This window comes from Larus michahellis, chromosome 3 (genome assembly GCF_964199755.1).
Source record: "Larus michahellis chromosome 3, bLarMic1.1, whole genome shotgun sequence".
Lineage (NCBI taxonomy): Eukaryota > Metazoa > Chordata > Aves > Charadriiformes > Laridae > Larus > Larus michahellis.
Window position 1 is genome coordinate 31,118,582 of NC_133898.1, and position 15,879 is coordinate 31,134,460.

At 43.6% G+C, this 15,879-nt stretch overlaps 1 protein-coding gene across 6 annotated transcripts in view; it reads right to left on the minus strand.

Moving 5' to 3' along the window:
• The window catches only part of TRERF1 (transcriptional regulating factor 1), a 102,483-nt gene that overhangs the window by 64,776 nt on the left and 21,828 nt on the right, over positions 1 to 15,879 (minus strand). For 5 of the 6 annotated variants that reach the window (XM_074579531.1, XM_074579524.1, XM_074579525.1 and 2 more), the window contains exon 2: positions 7,552 to 7,607. The gene's annotated coding sequence lies outside the window, so the exon portion shown is untranslated. Of the gene's footprint in view, positions 1 to 3,436; positions 3,530 to 7,551; positions 7,608 to 15,879 lie in introns of those variants that run through there. The other variant, XM_074579529.1, reaches the window with a different exon arrangement.

Sequence of the window (15,879 nt, forward strand, 5' to 3'; positions counted from 1 at the left end):
GCATTTCTGGTCTATTCACTTCAGAAAAGAAAACACCACAAGAACAGCTAAAGATTCAGAAAATACATCTTATATCAAGAGTTTTAAAAGTCTGCGTATTTGGCTTATTGAAGAGGATAATGGTTATCAGTGACTTACTGACAAAATGGCTAAATGTCTCTACCAAAATTTACTCAGAAGATAAAGAATACATTAGCCAAAATTAGGCCCCAAAAAGATGCTGCTGGGCAGAGGAAAGTGTTTTGAAGAGTTCAGAATTAATCTTCTCTGCCGGACTGTACATAATTACAGTCGATTGATTTGATGTGTGGTATGCTCAGAAACTCACCGACAGCAAGCTTGCAAAATGCAGTATCCTCAAGAACCACTTTCTGTCTCATCCAGCTGACCAAAACCCTGTACAATTCCTCTGGCGTTAACGTTTTCCCCACTTTGCAGCAACGCTATCCATTCAGAAATACAGATCTCTGCACTTAGGTAGCTTCAACCAGTAAGCCTCTTGGAGCGCATCTCTCCAGAAGCACTGGCTGCTCTCCATGCACCATCAGAATATTGAAATCAAAGGTCATTTGTCCTCAAAGTGCTCCACAGCCTCAGTTCAGTGCATTCAAAACTTTTTTCCAGATCTCCAGAACAGCCTGCAATCCACCATTCTGCTGCTCTAGCTGAGGCTCATTTGTGCTGGAGGCTCAAATTTTTGTATGTCTAAACGAGCAACATGAAGTGATTTCCAAGAAGAATCACTCATGGCAGATCTGAGCACTAAAGCTTACGACATACAGATCTTCCTCTCTCCACTTTTTAACTCATAGCAACTTGTATAAAACAAAAACACACAGACAATGCTCTGTATTACATCCCTCCATGGATAAAGAGAAACAAAATGTCTGCCACGCTACGACTACGAACATGAACGAAACACATAAGAATTTCTATTGCACAAAACAGAACGGCCTAAAATTATTCCGGAGGGAAATTACAGTAATTTACAACTGGGACGCATCTCCTGTTATTTATAGTCAGGAGTGGGCATCTCTGAAAGGTAGCAACAGAAGTTATGGACTCACTGTAGAAACTACCAAGTGAGAGTTCATGATCTGCACTAGTCAGACAGGATGAACAGACACCAGAGGCTTGTTCTGGGGATAGAAGCCTGTGAAACGTATTTCACAGAATATGTTTTCTAAAATTAAAGCCCATTCCTTGGAGTTTATGAAGTCCACAAGTTATGAGTAGCCCTTGTGATATCAAGGCACGCTGGCTGAGCATCAAGAGGGCAACCGGAGAGTAAACAGGAGTCACAGCTGGCTTTGCTTCTCGGGCCACAGACAGGCACCCGCCCAGCAGCAACACCGACAGCTGCCTGCCCCATACAACCCCACCACCCAAACAGGAGCACCAGGGAGAGCCCTCGGCTCCCGAACACATCACTGCTGTCAACAGGAGCAGGACGTTACCACCTGCAGCTGGAGGTCAATCCTGAACCAAGAGAGTACATTTTTTGTGGGAGCTGAACAGCAAACAAGCATCTGCTGTTCTCAGAGCTTTGTCTGAGTACCTTAAGTAATATTTTGTTTTAACTATTGGGTACCTTAACTAATATTTTCCTTGAATTTAACTATCCAGAGGTTTTTTGGTGAAGTTTAATTGCATATGTGAATTATGCATCTTTTGACTCACTGGGCTCCCCCCAACATTATTTTTAGAGGGTTTTGTTGTTTGGTGTTTTGGTGGTTTTTTGTTTTGTTTTTGTTTGTTTGTTGGGTTTTTTTGCTTGGTTTTTTTTTAAACAGCAAGTTACTGGCATGTCTCAGGTTCGCAAGCAAGCCAGAGCCTAGAAACTGCATAGCCTCCATGCGGAATGTATCTCAGAGAAAAAAAAAAGGCAGAACTTTTCTCTATCTCACTACACCAGCGGCAAACCCTTAGACTCACAGCTAGGATTTCACCTTCAGCCTCAACTAAAATTCCCCTTTTAACTCTGCCTGGCACCCTCTCTTCATTTCATTTAGGAAAGCTCCAACGTGAAGAGTAGACAGTCAAGAAGGGAGTTGCAGAGAGGAAGGAAAGGGGAGGAGAGTGGGCCAAGATTCAAATGGTCAGTAGCGGTGGTTAGCATTTCGGTACTGAGAGTCAATCTGATCTGTTTTTTAAGTTAACAGGAAAAAAAACCCAAAACAGTCTCCACAACCTGTTGTCTTCTTGGAGTCAGGGTTTCTTAACAAAAGCCAAGAGGTCTCTCCTTACCCATCGTAACAATACATGGCAGGACCCTGGCATCGGAAACACAATAAGTAATCATTTCAACAGTAAGTCACAAAGGAACATCATCCCCTTTTTACTGACAGGGGAGCTGACTCAAAGACGACCAAGGGAGTTGCCCAAAACCACAACACCACTCATTAGCAGAGCTGCAGTTAGAAGTTCCTGGCTGCCAGCGCTATTTTCAAGCACCGAAATTGGCGGCCACCCCGCAGCCGCAGAGCTGGTACCCTGCGCGCTCACCAGGTAGAGGGTCACCTACTGCCCACACCATGCCTCCGAGCTCCAGTCCCACCACCAACATCAGAAAAAGGAAGAAAGAAGGGTGCGTCCAGCCAGGGTGGTGGGGTAGGCGATGAGCAGCAGCAGCGATGCCCACCTCACCCTGCTGACCTGCTCCAGTGCTATCCACCCCAAAGGGGCAGCTGCAACCCCCAGGGGCTGCCCTGATGCTCCCCTTGTGGCTGCGTGTCTGTTGGGAGCCTAGAGAACCTGGATCAGAGAAATAACCCTAAGTAGTCATCCACGCTATTAGTTTTTGTCAAGTTTAGAACCGTGCATTGGCTCATGGAGTGGGGTGGGGTGAAAGACAGGCAACACGCACCCTGGAGACTGCAATGCTCAACTACACCCCTCCTTGTTTGTGCTTTACATGCTCTGAGGGGAACTTCAGATTAGTTCATTTCTCAAGCAAAAACTGAAATGGCTCTTTCCATCTTAGCCCTATAGCTGTAATACACATTTTACAGTGCTGATTTCAGTTTCTCTTACTTGCTTAGTCAAGAGTGCAAAGCTACTTACATCTCACAGAACCAGCCAACTCATGACAAGGATATTCTACAGTGAAAGGTGGCCTTTTTTTTATAAGGGTAGTTTGAAAAGTATTAAATGGGTTAATTTTCCATCTCAATTTTTACAGAAGCAGCACAATTCTTATAACAAGCAGCTTGAGAAACACAGTGTAACAGAGATGGGGAGGGGGAAGTGAGTATTCCACTTTTACATTAAAAGCAGAACCACAGAAATTCGTTTTTCATAACGTGATTAGTCTTAATTTATATATATAAACTTACATGTAGGCCTCTGTTAAATTAGTTAAATGTATTCCCCTGCTTTCTATATTCTGCCTGGTACCTGCCTATACCGAGTTCTCCAGACATTCCTTCCAACTCACTTGATCCTTTGAAGCTGACAGTTATCTACACATTCAGGCACTGAAGTAATTTATTCTTTTAGAAGTGTTAAGCATTTACAACTTGCAACATCAGATTGTGCAAATATTCAAATTTTCTGGAAGAAAAAGAAAAGGAAAAAGCATTTACCTTGATGTCTACATTCACACAGGTATTCCCCTCCCCTCTCCCCGCCCCCCCCCCCAACTTTGTTATCTAGAGGCTTTTCCTTATGCATGAGATATTTCCCATTTTTCTCCCTGTGCTTTCCAGGTACTTTCCACATATCGTGACAAAACAGCTAAATAACACAAGAAAAGGAACTCAAATTACCTGTTACTGTTTTATTCAAATTAGCTTTCTTATTTAGAAAGTTTTTCTAAGATGGCTTCTGTGGAGACAAAAATATTCATAGGCAATGTCAAAGGAAGTTATTAAAACTCATCTAGCAGTGATGCAAGAGCTTTGCGCTGAGGTGCACTAACACAAGAAGAAACTACATTGTACCAGTTCAGACCAAAGTAATTCCTGGACTTTGCCTCAATTTGGTCTCATCAAAATCAAGTATTACTCCCAGTAAAAAAGCAACAACAAAAAACACACCCAAAAATGCAAAAACACACAAACAATTCAACAAGTTACTTCAGTTCTGCATGTGTTAAACTGGGGTTTTCACTGCCAAGACTCATTAAAAAAAGAACAACCAGAAAATGTTTGCAAAACAGATTGCTATTATAAAGTGCATTAACAGCTATTAATAATAGAGTATACATCAACCTACTGTTTTTCAGATAATCAATATTAATTGGCAACCTAATTTGGAACTGTTAAGTCAAGCGACCTTGGAGCTGCAATTCGTCAGGTCTAAGCTAGCAGCGGGTGAAAATAGGCCTGATAACAGTAACTTCCTCGTCATTTCCTTCCAAAAATGACACAATGCCGTTTCAGCGATCAAAGTAATTTTTATCTATCTCATAAACATACCTCTGAAAATAGATTAGGCCTTATAGAATGATTTTATATTTATGATCCGAGCTATCGGGCAGACTTTGTGTGAAACTTGACTTGCAGTTCACAAGGGCCCCGGGTTCCTTGGAAGGAAGTAAGATAAAGGCTCAGGGAAATACGAGGGAAGGAAAAGAAAATATTGGGTGAGAGGTCTGGCACCTATCAACACGGCTACAAGCTCGCCAAGCCTCATAATTTCATCATTAGGCTTCAAGCATATTAAAAGAGCTATTTTTTTTTTTTAATATTCGACCCTGTCACGTAACCAATAGGATGGATCCCAAAGGCCAGCCATTCATTACAAGGAAGTCACCGTGCCTAGGACTACAACAAGATTACTCCCTGCACAGACTGGACTATCCCTTGTTGCTTTAAATGGGACTAAAAGATAGTAACCCTTTCAACTGCAAAAGCAGCAAGAAACACACGAGTGCATCAGAAGTACTCCCCCAGAAGAAGAAACAGCAGGGAACGGGTCAGGAAACGTCCATGAAAACTGTAAGCAACTAAGGGAAAACATGGACAGGAGGCACATACAGGACTTGAGGGCACATTTGGGGCAGGATCCAGACACCTGCCTGGAAGGATGAAAATCCAAATGTAAAGGAGGAGAGGGAACACAGAAAGGGAGCAGAAGGTTAAAATTAAAAAACAAAAAACACTGATACCATGGTACTAAGGGACAGTTGAAACACTGAGGGACACCTGGCAACTGCAGCCTTGAGAAGGAGCATGACCAGGACCAACGCTTCTTGGGACACAGAAGGACTGGGAGTGGGACAGTGGTGTTTCTCCAGCCCAGGCTGCTGAGGAAGGGATAAACAAAGCCCTCTCAGAGAAAGGAGAAAGAGATACACACATTCATAGCTCAGGATTAATTTCAGCCCTGAGAAGGTATCACACAAAATGAGGACATAATATTTCCTGCTAGAGGAGAAAGATGAGAGCCTGTGGAAAGTGCTACTTTTCCTCCCAGAATCTCATTTTAAAGCCAGTCCCGCAATTGCTAGGGATCTGGCTCATCATTTGTATGTCCCCAGGGCTGGCAATAAAGCTGTGGCGAGAGAAGGTGTCGTGGCCTCAAGCTGCAGAACTTGCCGGAAAGAGAGCTTCCTCGGTGGTTGTTTTATGAGAAAAAAGGAGAGAGCTCGCTTGCCCCGTGAGGGATGGTACAACAGCAGCCAGCTGCTGTGCCACAAGAGCTGCCCACGTTACAGCACACCGATTTACCAGTATCCACTTTGCAGAACAGAACTTAAACAATATATGTACACTGTATAATACATATATTATACATACATATGTATAACACATATATTATACAACATCTTAGGAAAACAGTGGCAGCTGAATAAGTACGACAGAAGTGCTGTCCCACGTGCACACCAAAAGTCCCCAGCATTGCGTTGACACCAGTCAGATACACTTCTCCATCAACTGACCCCGCTAAAGCAAACCAGCCTGAACACAAGCATCTCTGCCTGTACCACCCTGGCCACGCTGCTTTTCAAGGAGAGCGTATGGGCGCCCGTGGCGATGCGGCAGTGGGCACCACACAGCCCCCAGCCCCAGCCGTGCCGGCGGCAGGCGTGCGGTGGGACGGCAGCTGAACTGCCTGCGTGCGGAGGGGTGCCGGTGCAGGTCGGGCTGAATACACTCTAAGAAGTCCTGAAAGCAATTTTGATTACCCTTTCTTGGAGCACAGGTAGACCGGTTCGAACACGTGCAAGTGAAGAAGCTCGTTTACACAACAAACAAGGTATGCATGTGAGATGCTCTGTGTAACAGCGCTGCAGACTGCCAGACCTCTCACCCAAAGAGCTGTATTTTACCAACTATATACATACAAGACCACCTTTGGGTAGAGAGTAAGCCATTAAATAAAATATTCATAACACGATTCAACAGTGGCATGAAAGAGGGTAGTTTCAATGGACAAAACGCCTAACACTTGCAAAAAAACCTAAGCAGCAAGCAAGTCTTTGATTCTTGCATACTCCACACAGTGCCAAGAACCATTCAAAGTTTTCAGTTCTTGCTTGGGCAGCCACCCTCCAAAGAGTAACTCTACTTAGCAAACAAAACTCAAGTGGAAAAAAAAAAAAAAACACCAAAACAAAACCTTCAAGAGTGTCTACAAGAGCTAAATCTCTGAAGCCAAGGAAAAAGTAATTTAGTCCTGGTGCTCACGCAATGGTATGATGCATTTAGCTGTTTCCACTACACTTCCAACCAACTGCCAAAAAGAGCAATAAGGATTTTTGAGGCCTGTAAAGGCCTCTGAGGCAGAGAGCTCAGGAAGACAGAGGAGACAAAATGAAACACATGAGTGAGAGAGCTGGACAGCCACAGGGTGGATCACGGGTTGAAAGACAGTGACAATCCCCATGTAATACTATTACTGCATTTGGCTGTTAGGTGTTGGCATAACACATTCAAACACCAAAGAGTTTTGAGACATCTACTCCTCTCTGCCAGTTGAAGCCTCTGAACCAGAAACCAAAAGAGAAAAAAGTACCTTTCTAAACACTGCCTTTTAAAAACAATACTATTAAAAAAAGAAGAAGAAAAAAACCCCAGCAAAACTACATCTTCCTTCAGCATATTAGTGACGCCAAATACTCATTTCAAACTCAAACCTAGAGGTTTTCTACTCATATACGCTCTGTCCTCACAACAAAAAAAAAGCCAGCTCAAAGATCTTTTTACCTTTCAAATGTCTGGGGGTGTGGTGTGTGTGCGCACGCATGTGTGTGTGCGTGCGCAATATCTCAAAACTGAACAAAAACTGCTCTACCTCATCTGTTACTTTAAAGCTCTAAAATAGTAGGTTAAGTATGACCTATCTTGTTAGCTCCCATGACTGCAAAGGCATACATTTTTGTCTTCTGGACTTTGTACATCAGTTCACCAGGAGAAAGGACTGGGACAGAAGCAGAGATGGTCCCTGATCAGAGGGTGAACCTGGTCAGAGGAAGATGCGATGTGAAAATAAGTATCTCAATTATTTGCAGCATTCTGTCAGGGAAAGAAACAGTTGTCTTCAACCCAAACAACAAGCCAGTGAAACTGTTATGTGTAGGAATATATTTATCTTGCTCTTTCTTACCTCATAAGACGCATGTCCTTGTCCTATTCAGTGTCCAGCAAGTCATAAAATTCCATCTGTAACAAAAGGAAAAGTCCATTAATACCGCCTGATAACCTTACAACAGAACACTAATAAGCAGTTCAAGCAAAAAAGTTAAACTTCTGCTGCCATTGCAGTATAATCTATGCCCCAGGCGAGTCACCCGCCCGTCCGCAGCAATCTGGGAAACCTGCATGTAAAAGTATTAAAGATGCTGTAACATGTTCTGTAAGAAACACGCTCTTCCTCCTTCGGCAAGGATAACGGAGGTGGCCAAAGCGTACAGGTTGCCCTGCCGAGTCATAAATAAGTCTGCAGCATCCTCTCATTAAATTAAATGAGCATCAAATTACATAATGTGAATGGTTGTAAAATGAGACCAGTGGTAATGGCTAGAAATAATCTCAGTGGTGTTATACATCATGGAGACCATTTTCTATCAGTGTGTCAAACCTGGCTACGCAGCACCTTTTATCTCCAGGCCAAGAAACTGTCAGCATACAACTTTTCTTAAATGCAGTAAAGCTTGCAAGAAATGGATGGAACAAAGCTCTCATGCACAAGTTTACGTGACACCTACCCTGAACAAGTACATTTAATTTCTTAACACCTTTACAAACCAACCTTTCAAGGCAACAAAGATGTTTTTATAATATAGGTAAACATGACGCAGCCTGGCATACCTGGGATCAGAGGAAAGAGTACCGCACACCTAACCAACAAAACTGCAACCTTGGAATTGTCAATAAAATTTATAGTCACGATAGACTCAGGCTTGAACAAACACTTTTCCGTGGCACCATTAAGAAAAGGAGACATGACCTGCAATCCAGCCAGTCTGTGAGTCACTAGGGCAGAAGAGAGACCTCCCGTCTTTAAAAAGAGTAAGAGGCTGGCTGGAGTGAGAAATTTGAATCAAGGATCTAAAAAACTAAACAAACCAACTCCTCCACACACCCTTTTAGCTTTTTCGGCGTCCTGCCCACAAGCCCTAGAAGCCTGTTAGTCCAGTGCCAGGCTGGAAGAGGCCAGAAATATCCAGGAGTGAAACAGCACACTGTATGAGAGAATACTATTGTTAAAAAAATAAAATAAAAACAAAAACCAAACCCAAAGCAACTCTCAATTTTTCAATCCAGTTATCTGGGGGGAGATATGGCAGGAATGGAAGGATTTGAAGCAGATAGTTTTCACATATGCTTACTTTTCCTGTAGTACTGCTACTAAGAGTATCCCTGTGCCTAAAGTACAAAACTACATGCAAAGAAAACATTGTGTTGTAGTGGCCTGACATCCCTGATTTGCAGCCTTGCTTCCTTTTCCTTGGATGCCGAGCAGCCGCGATGCCAACAGGCCCCAGCAGGAACCACAGGTGCTCAGTGCCACAGGAAGGTGATGTCCTTCACCGTGCTCCGGTGCCATTTCCCTGCCAGCAAAACAGGGACGGCGGCACACGGGTGCCCAGCCAGGAGGGCTGCCTGGGAGCCAGGGTCCGAACTGCCTGCTCTGGGATGCTTCTCTTTTTCCCCCACTTTCTTTAAGTGTACAGTAATGTACATTTTTAAGTGTTAAAAATAACCCTTTCATCCAGTGAATACCATTGTCTGGTCTTCTATCGACGCTCGTTTATTTTTTGGCATTACCAGAATAACGTAACAATATACTTCCATCACTATGGGGTTTTTTGGATTCTTTTTGTTTTGTTTTTTCTATGAAAAAAGAGATCTTTTATTCATGTGACAGAAGGATTTGAACAAAAGAGAGCCACTGACTAAGAGACCACTTGAGTATCCCTACCCTCCAATTCCCCTGCCAACCCAGTAAAATTCCTCAGAGCACAACCTCTTCCTGGCTATTTTCAGAGAAACTGCAGCAATCATACAAGAACAATGGGGAAGTTTGTTTTACTCAAAGAGTAAATGTTTTGCAGCTTCCAATGTAAATATTTTAATTAATGGATTTATTTTTTTTTTTAACTCTCTACCGCCTTAACTTGTGTTCCCATTCTGACAGAGCTATCAGGACAGAAGCAGCACTCAACTTCTATAATAGAGAGGAAGAGAGAACTACAACATAGCATAATGACACATTGACTTCAGAGAAAGCATCTTCGTAAGCAAAATCAAAAAACTCACTGGGCATTTGCTGAGGGAGATCTGGGATAAAAAGAATTAAAGAAAAATGAGTCTGCTCATTTCCTGTGTCCGGCTGAGGGCTCGTGTTGGTTCCCATCAAGATAGTGTCCCTATTTTAATAGCCAACTTGTAGAAAACCACAACCTAATCTGTTTCCAAAATAACATTATGCCAAATGACCAGGTTACAAGGAAAATGTGATGACTACCTTTTTGCCTCAGCCATCAATACGGTGGCTCCTAACCACCCCATCACTCGGCATCCCCTTCACAGAAACACCCTCATCTCTTAATGACCCATAAACCAAGCGTCACAGACTCTATCAGCAGGATGGGACTCAGATTCACCCTCTCTGGGCAGGACTGTTTTGGTACTACAGAAGGGGGCTGGGCAGAGATGCCAAGCCATCCTGCACATGCTCTTCTGGTGGTTTCTGGATCCAGCAGCACCCCTAGGTGCAGGCAGCTCTTCCACTCTGAACGGCGCCTCTCCCCGCAGAAACCATCTCCCTCCTCTGCCCCCAGATACAGGGATAGAGTTTGGATGAGATATCAGCAGATGGCTGGCGTTCAAGATTTTTTTTTTTAAATTTTCTTTTCCAAATGAAGTGGGACACAGATGGTGCTGTTCCTGCTTTCCTAAAGCCTGACTGGAACGTGAACGTAGACCTGTCTGAGCTGGGAAGCTCAGCCCCATAGTATATTTCTGAAGAGCTGCAGGAACTACTGCACAGACCAGTTTAGCCTGAACCAGTCCCACACGTGACAGTGTTTCCCTTCCCCTGCTTTTATCTGAATGGGAGGTTTTGTTCCTCTTGCACTGACCTCACCACGCTTCATGCCTGTTAGCAACATCCTTCCAGAAGTTCAACGAGCAGCTCCACAGAAATTCCCTGCCGCTGTCAGCAATACGCATGCTACCCTGGGCAAAATCCTCACCATGTCTTTCCAAAAATAATGCATTTGTACTCTTCTGCCGCCTCGTGCACGATGCTGGTTGAGTGCTCGTAAGACTTCTCACATTCTGCGATTCTCACGACCACCATCCGCACCAGCCGCTTCATCACCTCCAAGCCACCACGGCAATGGCACTTGGCTCGTCACATCCCACCAGGCAGTGGCTAGTGCTGGAAAGGATGGGAAGAGGCCTACTGCCCTCTCGCCCTGCAGGGGCTACTAATTGAAGGAGGAATGAGACCTCCTGATCGCAGTTCATTGAGAGCAAACCATCCACAGTCCTAAATTAGTGAATGCTATCAACCACTCCCATCAGGATGAGCAGCGACGGGGAGAAAGAAAACCTGGCTGTTAATTGAGAGAGATCTTCTAATTTGGTAGCAGCAGGAGACACGGGGGACAACGAGGCTACTGCTGTTTCTGCACAGGCAGCTGGAGGCTAGTGCTCCCGCAGAAGGAAGTGGACATGAGCAGATATATCACACCCTCACAGTGTGGGCCCACCTCAGCCCCCGTCTCCTTGGAGGGATAAATGGCTACCGAAGGGCAACGCCGGCTGAGAGCTCCCCTTGCGGCAGGGTGACTCGGAAACGTGCATTTACAAGACCTTTCCTGTCCCTGCCAATGCCACAAAGCGAAACTAAATCTCCTGATCCTGCATTTCAGTGTTATCAACCACTGCCATGATCGTACACGCACGCCCAATATCAGCTTTAGCTTCCACACCAGCAAAGACTTTTTAAAAAAAAAAAAACAAACCCACCACATTTGTTTCCCCCTATTCCCCATCAGATTTCCTAGCTCTACATGCAAAGTTAAAACACAGAGTAAGAGTCAAACTATTAAATATCTCTGCTCAAAACAGAGCTCTTGCAACAAAATAAACTCATACCGCTTTTCATGAAAGACCCCAGAGAGGAGGCAGACTTTGCATTAAGCCCTTAATGCACATGGACTCTGGAAAAAGGAGACCTCTCAGCAAGTGAGCCACCTATGGCTTATGCCGGTCCTTCCATCTTCCTCTCTGACCTCTTCCAGGGAGCCACTGCACTCAGCTTTTTCATGTGCCTACTTAATCAGCAACGTGAAACCCACACAACCTTACTGGTGTCTCTGTGGTCTTCTCATCAGGGCAATGAGTAGAAACGCTCCCCAAAGGAGCGGCACATTCGTAAGTCTCCCCATGCCCACGGGATGGAAAAGAGAGCGGGGAGGGAACAGATGAATGTTAATCTCTCCCCCTTGCCTCCAGCAGCAGTCTGTACCCTCCCACGCAGAGAAATGGGAGGCTGTGCAATTTGTGGAGGCCAAACTGTCTGGAAAAATGTAGAGGGAGAGAACGGATGGCAAATTCTCTTCTCTATAGATTCTCTTAGCATAAAGAAAGTGAAAGTCAGTCATTGAGTTGCTGATGGAAGATGAGACCACAGGGTCTTTAAGGGGCTGCTGTTACACAAATCGCAGAGCTGGACTACTCAGGTTTGTATCAGTTCAACCTATTCACTAGCTAACGCGCTCTGCTCACACACTGTTTGCACTGCATGACTTCTTATGGTCATTACTTTTATTGGCAGATCGCATTTTTTCTCTGATCATAGGAACAAACAAAAAGGACCCAAGACCACCCCATTATGGATGTTAACTCACAAACATAGACTCCTCTCTAAGCCTACATGACTCCAAACGTCTGCTTCCTAACCACGAGTAAGTCGCCAATAAGTACAAGAAATACCGAGCTTGGAGCAGTTGCCACCACACATACACTTCTGTAACCGGTCTGTGTCTCAAAGGTGCCTGTCAGCGCGCAGTACTGTACATGCGCCAAACGAGAGCACGGGGGAGAAGCTCTAAGCAGGAAACAGAAGCTCGTCTTAGATTAGCACAGCTCACTCAAGGGTAGTGCTATGCTCAGATTTGGTTTTGATTTGCAAACCTGGCTGTCATTGGCTAAGGGAATGTTTGAAGTTTTGTTAAAAAAAGCCCCCCAAAAAGGCAGAAAGCTAAAACACACAAATTAAGTTGCCCTGGCAGCAATCAGTACCTTTAAAACTTGTGTGTAAGACGCACCTTTCTCAGCCCCTGTTTTACCGCGTGCTGCTTCTTGCTTTCCCTTCTCCCCCTCTAGCTGAAGGTGGCCACCGAGATGGGCACCTCCCCGGTTCTCCAGCAAAAAGATGCAGCAGAGAGAGCAACAGGAGTCTCTCCCTGTTGCAGGGGCCTGAGCAAACACCAGCCACCTCTGATCTCAGCAGTCCCTCCCCACCACCCCCAAATCCCTGCTGCAAGCGAAGCACTTTATTGAGATGTCTTACAAATAAGTGTCAAAGTCCAACTCCAACTTGGCTCCAAGGAAATTTTAAATGCCCTCCCCCGGGTCGGCTGGCAATAGGCTTCCAGCTCTCAACAATTAATTCCGAAATTAGCAGACCTAGAGTCATCACATTGCCCGAAGACGGCAGATCCTACCCTCAAACACACACACCAGCAATTGCAGCCATGGTTTCGATTACACTAATACCTGCCCAGTAAGAACCACTCTGAAAGAGTTCACTCGCTTACCCTAACTCATGATAAATCACGGCAGCAGAAACATACTGCAACTAGTAACTTGATCATGGGCAAGGTGAAAGTTTTTCTCTGGGTAATCCAGAGAAGAAATCTGAGCCTTAAAGAGAGACCTTAAACAAAGATTGAGGGGGGGAAAAAAAATACCCCACTATTTAATGCTACTATTTATTAATATTTGGGCTTCAACTGTGGACGAAGAGACAAGAATCTCTCTGCCTGTGCACATATTTAAGACTGTTTACACATGAAGTCCAAAAGGATGTCCTCATTTTATAAATAATTTGATCCAATGACTACATCAGAAAAAAGTGCAACTTGAGGCTACATACAGAGAGGCAAAACACTTGGCTACTGATATCTAAACGGGGTGGGTGGGAGGGAAGACTAAACATCAGAGTCACTAAAACTCAGCAAATGGTTTACAGTTGCAGCTAAGCACATAACATAGTGCACGTCCAACACACACCAAACTGCGACTCCTCTTAAACCTTCAAAGTTGTGCTTACCAGTAAGTCATTTTAAGTATTCAGTATAAGATTCTCCTAAATGTAAACACTCCATCTGCTACTTATACCTGACCACGTAAGCCATCCGGCAATGCCTTACTCCTGCGACGCGGTAGGCACAACAGATCAGAAAGAGCGTTTGTGGACCTCACACGGCCAGGTAACACGCAGGCGGCATTGGGAGAAGCAGCTGAGACTTCTCTCTCCCAGGAACCAGGAGAAAAGGTTCCCGAAAAGATTTACCAGCTGAGCCCAAACCCTGTGGTTTTGTTTTTCTTTGTCACATGCTCCCGTATGTGCACATATACGGTCGTAGTTACAAGTGTATGTAATTTGCTTAAGATCAAGCACTTTGCATGCCCGAGCAGCAGGGGAAACACAAACCCTGCACACAAGAAACTCATTACCCTATAAAGAAATGCTATTTCCAGCTAAAATTTGCTCTTCACTTCAGTCAAATGAACAAACTTAGTTTGTTTCCAGTTTTGTTTCCCAACTGAGAACCTGCAAACAGCAACAAAACACCACAAGCAGTTTCAAAAGATGGTCAAAGAGGTATTTGCTAGGTATTTTGAGAGGTATTTTGAGTAGACTTAATAAACCATGCAAATGGTATTTTTTTGTGATGTTCCCATTGTCTGCTGCAAGCCATAATGCCAGGTCATACTCCAAATACAGCGGGGACAAGGGCATGCTTTGGGTTTAAAGCAAGAGGCAATCAAGAGGTCCGTATGCAGAAGTAAGGAATAGAGGCTTAAAAAAAAAAAAAAACAAAAAAACGAAGCAAGTGGTATATATGCAATTTTAGTGTAGCTAAATTTTGTACAGCTGATAGTATCTGACATACACTATACACTATCAGTAAGGAATATCTGGTAATACAGTAGAAGTCTGTGCTTTTAAGAAGACCTACATTTCTGACCCAGAGGAGCTATGAGGACTGCAAGCATTTAACTTGAAATCAGTGACCACATGTGGTAAGAAAGGTTTGCCAGGATGTGATCCTTAATTATGACTTCATCCTGCACAGCTCCCTTGAAAAAGGATCAGCTGAGACAACTTGCCCAAAGCAGCTCCTACAGAGCACAGCCCAACCAAAGAGGAGACCGGGGTGCCAAAAATAACAATAAAAAAAGTTACCCCTTCAAATAATGAGGTATCCTTTATAATTCAGCCCCATAAAACCGGATTTGTCAAGTTCTAAATTGGGTTGCAGCAGCAATATTTCATTACAGCATAAATCTTCCTCACACCCTAGTAAAGATGCCTAATAATTTAATGCGCCATAATTTTTTTTTTTAATCTGGAACTCATCAAAAATCGCCTGAAATAGGCATCTCTTTTACAGTCCATTTTCCATATAGGTATAGATTCCAAGATGTAACTGGTTCACATTCTTTGCATGGAAAAACGTTTGCAAAGTGCATTTACATGTAGACTAAGAAAGGTTGTAATTATCTCTCTTGGGTTTCTTAGGTAGGTCAGTGCATATCCTACAAAGGCTTCTGTATTATCCCATGATATTCATTGAGCATCATTTTTTTCTGAAAGCATGAACCTCTTGAAAAGAATTACACCACCAAGTAAGAATTTCAGAAGAAAAAAGTGGGATTCCAGAGCCAGAACTTTTGAAACTTTTTTTTTTAAACTATTTGTTAAAAGTGTCACAGCCTTTTTTTTTGCTGAAATGGATTACTACACAAAATGCCTACAACTGTCTCATATACTACTATTTCAGTGGATAACATGCACAGATCTTCACATAAAAAGAAATACAAGAAAGGAGAAGATATTTAAATGGGGGGTGAGGGGAAGAGATATTGCCAGTACTTGTTACTAAAATTTGTAATTCCCATTCCCTCCAACTAATCAGGTCTGTAATAAAACGAACACCATTTCAAAGAAGTTACCACGTCTGTATAAAACACCACTGTAAGAAGTTAAGAATACAACCACATCAAGCACTGCGGAATATATACATTTTTCTTCATGAAATAGATATGATGAAAACACCTACATAAATTTAAGATTGCTCAAAGGCTAAAAAAAAAAAAAAACAAAAAACAAAACACCACACAGTGATGTCATTATTCTGCTGCTTCTGAGAAGCAAGCACAGTTTACATCCTTGCTTCCTGCTGTC